A 6,197-nucleotide genomic window follows, 5' to 3' on the forward strand; every position below is an offset into this window, starting at 1 on the left:
AAGAAGGAGGGGCTGTGGAGGAACAAGTGGGTGTGTACAAGGCGTAGTGCTGGAACAAGAGTCAAACTTCCCTGCATTCTCTTTGACCTTGGTTCCATCCTGTTGCATCTGAAGTATGAAATCCTAAACCACAACCAGAGAGTTTCCCAATGTTTAACTTCTAACAAAAACTTTATTTTTTAAAGGAATATTTTTTTAATAATGTCAAGGCTGATGGTTTAAAGTGGACTTGACTTTATAAAGAAAGTAAAGATCTATCTGGAGAATCTTGGCTGGATGTTTGTATTTTACTTTTATTTATATTTCTAGAACTGTTTAAAATACAGAAAAACACAAAGGATAAAACAATAAATACCTGTATTCCTATCATCCAGAATGAAAACTTTTAACATTTGGTCATATTTGTTTCCTTTTTTTTTTCCTGGTAGTTGTTTTCAAGAAATAAACTATTGATATCACAAGTTCCCCACTCCTCAACCCCCAATCTTGCTCTCCACACTTGTAAGCTACATTGTGAGTTTGGTATCCTTCTAGCCCATCTTTTATACTTTTATTTAGTGTGTTTTTAAAAATCTACTTAAATTTTATGCTAAACATATACTCTATATTATGCTTTTTTCTACTTAATATATTTTTCAGTCATTCCGTGTTGATACACAGAGAGATCAATCTCGTCCATTTCCTTTAAGTGTTATTCTATGATAGATCTATTTATCTATCTACTTATCTCTATCTATTTATCTATCTACCGTTTATCCATTCCCTCTAAGTGCTATATACTATTCCATATTTTACATACTTATTCCCCTACTGATGAAGACTTTGGTTGTTTCCAGTTTTTTACCCTTATAAACAAGAGGCATTTTTTTTTCCTTTTGTACATGTGTGAGGGCTTTTGCAGGCAAATTATCTAGAAGTAAAACTTGTTTTGTGTGAATATTTATTTGTATTATTTTATTCAATTTTTTGAATGTGTAACATGTGCACATGATAAAAATGTTCAAAAGGAACAAAAGAGTTTCCAATATAAGAGTGTTCCCTGCATTGGCAGGTGGATTCTTAACCACTGTGCCACCAAAGAAGTCCCTGGAATGCCTTTATCTATGTATTTAGAAAAATAGCAAATGTGGATGACATGATGCTCACTCAAGAGGCCACAAGTCATCTTAAGATTTTGGCTCAGCTCTGGCCACACATAATCCAGACAAGGTGGAGGCGCCAGCCATCCTGGAGTCCAGGTGGTGACACCAATGACATCAGTGACACCAGAAGCAGCAAGGCACCAGAAAACCTGGAGGCACAAGCAGCTATAATGAGGGTACGTGGTGACATCTTTGGCAGAGGCAGTGAGAGTGGAAAGTGCCAATTCTCAAGTATTGGGTTGGCCAAAAAATTCGTTTGGGTTTTTCCATAAGGTTTCTGGAAAAACACGAACGAACTTTTTGGCCAACCCAATATAATGAGAGACAGCTCAGGTAAAAGAAACCAGAAATGTGTTATAGTTCCACCTACTGAAAAACAAAAGAAAGCCTCCTAATTAGTAATCTGGTGAATTGATTAGAATCAAGTAAAAAAAAAAAAAAGCTTTACCTAAAGAAGAAAGGTGTTTGCCACTTCAAATGCACTGGCAGAGGAAAACTCATCAAGCACCGTGAAAAACCATGGTAAGATGGTATCACAAAAAGAAATGGACAATTCTCCAGAAACCAAACAAAAAGCCATGAAATATTGCAACCTAACTGATCGAGAATTCAAAACAGCTGTCATGAAGAAACTCAACGAGCTACAAGAAAACTCAGAAAGGCAGTTCAGTGAGCTCAGGAATAAATTTAATGAACAGAAGGAGTATTTTACCAAAGAGATTGAAATTCTAAAAAGGACCAAACAGAAATTCTGGAGCTTAAGAACTCAATAAATTAGAGGAAGAATGCATCAGAAAGCACTGGAAATAGAGCAGACCACATGGAAGAGAGAAAGAGTGATCAGGAAGATAGAAATGTACAAATGATACAGGTAAATGGGGAGAGAATTAAGAAATTCTCTGAGAATTGTTTGACTCTATTAGGAAGGGCAGTATTAGGATAATGGATATCCCAGAAGGAGAAGAGAGGGAAAAGGGAACAGAGAGTTTATTTAAGTTTATTTAAGGAAATAATAGCTGCGAACTTCCCAAGCCTGGGGAAGGAACTGGATATATAGATACAAGTCCATTAAGCTAAGAGAACATCTAATTACCTCAGTGCAAAAAGACCTCCTCCAAGACACATTATATTCAAACTGTCAAAATTGAATGATGAAGATGGAATTTTAAAGGTAGCCAGGGAAAGAAGGATGGTAACCTACAAAGGAACCTCCATTAGGCAATCAGCAGATTTCTCAGCAGAAACTTTACCTGACAGGAGAGCATGGAATGATATACTCAAATATTGAAAGATAAAAACTGTCAGCCAAGAATATGCAGATATGAAGGAGAAATAAAGGCTTTCCTAGACAAACAAAAGCCAAGAGCGTTCATCACCATTAGACCTGCCTTACAAGAAATATTGAAAGGAACTCTTCTACCTGAAACAAAAAGGCAAAAGTACACAAAACTTTGAGTAAAGTAGTAAATAGAATCAGAAAATCACAACTCTATATCAGAATAGGGTTTTTTTTTTCTTGTTTGTTTGTATTCAAATAGTCTGAATTATATTTTAGAGCAGATTAGGGTTCAGAGCAAAATTGAGCAGAGAGGACAGAGCGTTCCCTTCTGTCCCCTGCTCCTCCCTGCCTGCCCCACGCCCTCCAGGCGCTCAGAGCCTGGCACTCACTCTTCAACTATTCTGTGAACATCCTGCACCAGAGCAACGTTTGGTCACAACGGATGAACCTACGTGGACACCTCATGATCACCCAGAGTCCAGAGTTTACCCTAGGGTTCATTCTTGGTGTTGTACATTCTATAGGTTTGTTTTCATTTTTAAAGAATTTTTTAAAAAATTTATTTATTTTTGACTGCATTGAATCTTCATTGCTGCATGCGGGCTTTTCTCTAGTTGTGGCGAGCGGGGGCTACTTTTTGTTGCGCTGTGCTGCCTTCTCACTGCAGTAGCTTCTCTTGTTGCGGAGCACGAGCTCTAGGCACACAGGCTTCAGTAGTTGTGGCTCGCGGGCTCTAGAGCGCAGGCTCAGTAGTTGTGGCACACGGGCTTAGTTGCTCTGCGGCATGTGGGATCTTCCCAGACGAGGGCTCGAACCCGTGTCCCCTGCATTGGCAGGCGGATTCGTAACCACTGCACCACCAGCGAAGTCCCCATTCTATAGGTTTTGACAAGTGTATCTCATAGTGACAAGTGTATCGATAGTGAGGAAGAGCTTTTCCTCTACTTTTCTAGGTTCTTCTGGCTGATCTAAGAATTAAATTGACACAAGACAGCAGATGAACAGGAGAAAGTCAAAGTTGAATAACACGTGAGAGAGTCCCAGGAAAACTGACTCACTCGTCAAAGTGGCTGAAGCCCTCATCTTCAATACCATTCTCAGCTAAAGACAAACGAGGATGTCAAGGGTGGAGAGAATCAATTTGGGGAGGTGACCAGGGAAAACACAGTGGACAAGGGTGATTGTGATGCACATTTAAGTCCGTGCCTTCCCCTCTCTGGCCGTCCTTGTCCTCAATAAGATTTTTTAGAGAATGGGTGATCTTCCTCTTCCAGGTCCTGAGAGGGAGTCACGCTTACAAATGGAAAATTTCCTTATGAAAGGGCAACTCCTACTTGGTTTCCAGAGCCCTTTCCACAACTCAAGAAATAACCAGCTTCAAACAATATGCCAAAGAGACATAGGTGAGGGTGGCAAATTCTGCTCCCCTACACATGCATCCACGGGAGAAACCCTGCCGGGAGAACCGAGTCACTTGCCAAAATGGCCAAAGCCCTCCTCTGAAAAACACCTTTGGCTCCTAAAGACCAAAGAGGGTGTGGAGGGTGGTGGTTTGGGACTTCAAAGGGGAGGAGGGTCACTCACCCGGAGATGGAAAAGCAAAGGTTTGGTAAACCAGTGTTTGCCTCACTATGCAGAGATGATGGGACATAGCAGCGTGGACTCAGATCTCTAGGAGTTTCTCCCACCACACCCAGCCCCATATTCTTTGGCGACCTCTCTGGTGATCACTTACCAGTCCCCCCTGCCCCCATGGAGTGGGGATGACCATGAGGAGGCAGCACCTGGCCCTGCAAGGGGGACAGGTGTGCCTCCCTTTCTGTCTCCACCCCCCAAGAGAGCTGCTCACAGGACACACCACTGCAGTGGAGACCCGAGGGGCTAGCTGGGAAAGGGAAACGACTCATCGCTTAGCCTCAGGCACCTGAGGGGAGACCTGGAGTGCTCCGTGGGCACCACAGGGGGCCAGGTGAGACATGTTCACATGCTGACGGATGGGAGTGCAGTGCAGTGGCAGGATGGCCCTCCCCACCACGGGGAGGAGTTGAAGCGACAGTGTCTGCTGTATCAGAGGACTCCAGCACCGCCAGCTGGTTGCTGCACCCCTGCCTTCCACACACCACCGACGGGCAGGGAGGAGAGGCAAGGGGCCCCATGGACAGAACGAGAAGAGTGGCCCATTTGCCATGAACGTCTGTCCTTTGTCTGGTGTGGCTTTGGCCTGGCCCAGGAGAGTGTGACATCACCACATCAATCCAGAATAGGTTGTTAAACACTTAATTAGAGTACACAGGTTAAAGGGAGGAAATCAATAAAAATAACTATAGCTACTTCAACTTGGTAAGAAAATCACAACCTTAGAAGGGATAGAGACAACAATAACAAATAATAATAATAAAAAGGGAAAAGGAAAAGGACAGAACTCGTATAGGTAAATGAAGATAAGATGCTATCACAGAAAAAGGACTATTTTATCTATGAGCTGTTTTATATAAACCTCATGGTAACCACACAACACAAATCTAGAGTAGAGATGCAAAACATAAAAAAAGGAGAAACAGAGAAAAAAAATCATAGAAAACCGCCAACCAAGTGGCAGACAGAAACATAAGGAAAAAGAAATAATGGAGATATAGAACAACCAGACAACAAAAGATAAAATGGCAGTACTAAGTCCTCATTTATCAATAAACATCCTAAATATAAATGGATTGTATTCAACAACCAAAAGAGACAGAGTGGCTGTGTGGATTAAAAAAACAAGACCCAACTATATGTTGCCTCCAGGAGAATCATCTCGGCTCTAAAAACAAACATAGGCTCAAAATGAAGGGGTAGAAGATGATACTCCAAGCAACTGGAAGCCAAAAGAAAGCAGTTGTAGCCATATCTCATCAGATAAAATCGACTTCAAGCTAAAAATTGTAACAGGAGACAAAGATGGACCTTATATAATGATAAAGGGGACAATTCATCAAGAAGACATAACAGTTATTAATATACATACACTGAACATAGGAGCACAAAATATATAAATTAACAGACTTAATGGGAAAAATGGACAGCAGAACAATAATAGTAGGGACTTTAACACATCACTTACATCAATGGATAAGTCATCCAGACAGAAAGTCAAAACAGAAATAGTGACCTGAAATGAAACATTAGACCAGAAGGACTTAATAGATTTTTACATAACATTCTATCCAAATGCAACAGAATACAAATTCTTCTCAAGGGCATACGGAACATTCTGAAGGATAGACTGTATATTGGGACACAAAACAAATCTCAACATATTTAAGAAGATTAAAATCATACCAAGCATCTTTTTGACCACAACAGTATGAAACTAGAAATCAACTACAAGAAGAAAGCTGGAAAAAACCACAACTATTGGGTCAATGAAGAAATCAAAGGAGAAATAAAAAAAATACCTGAAGACAAATGAAAACCAAAATCTATGGGATGTAGCAAAAGCAGTACTAAGAGGGAAGTTTATAGGCCTATCTCAAGAAACAAGAAAAATCTCACTGAGCAATCTAACCTTACACCTAAAGTAACTAGAAAAAGAACAAATGAAGCGCAAAGTCAGGACAAGGAAATAATAAAGATCAGAGTGGAAATAAATGAAGTAGAGACTAAAAAGACAACAGAGAAGATCAATGAAACTAAGAGCTCGTTCTCTGAAAAGATAAACAAGATTGACAAACCTTTAGCTAGACTCACTAAAAAAAAAAAAAGGAGAAAAGGCTCAGGTAAATAATATCAGAAAT

Source organism: Phocoena phocoena, chromosome 4 (genome assembly GCF_963924675.1).
Source record: "Phocoena phocoena chromosome 4, mPhoPho1.1, whole genome shotgun sequence".
Taxonomy (NCBI): Eukaryota; Metazoa; Chordata; class Mammalia; order Artiodactyla; family Phocoenidae; genus Phocoena; species Phocoena phocoena.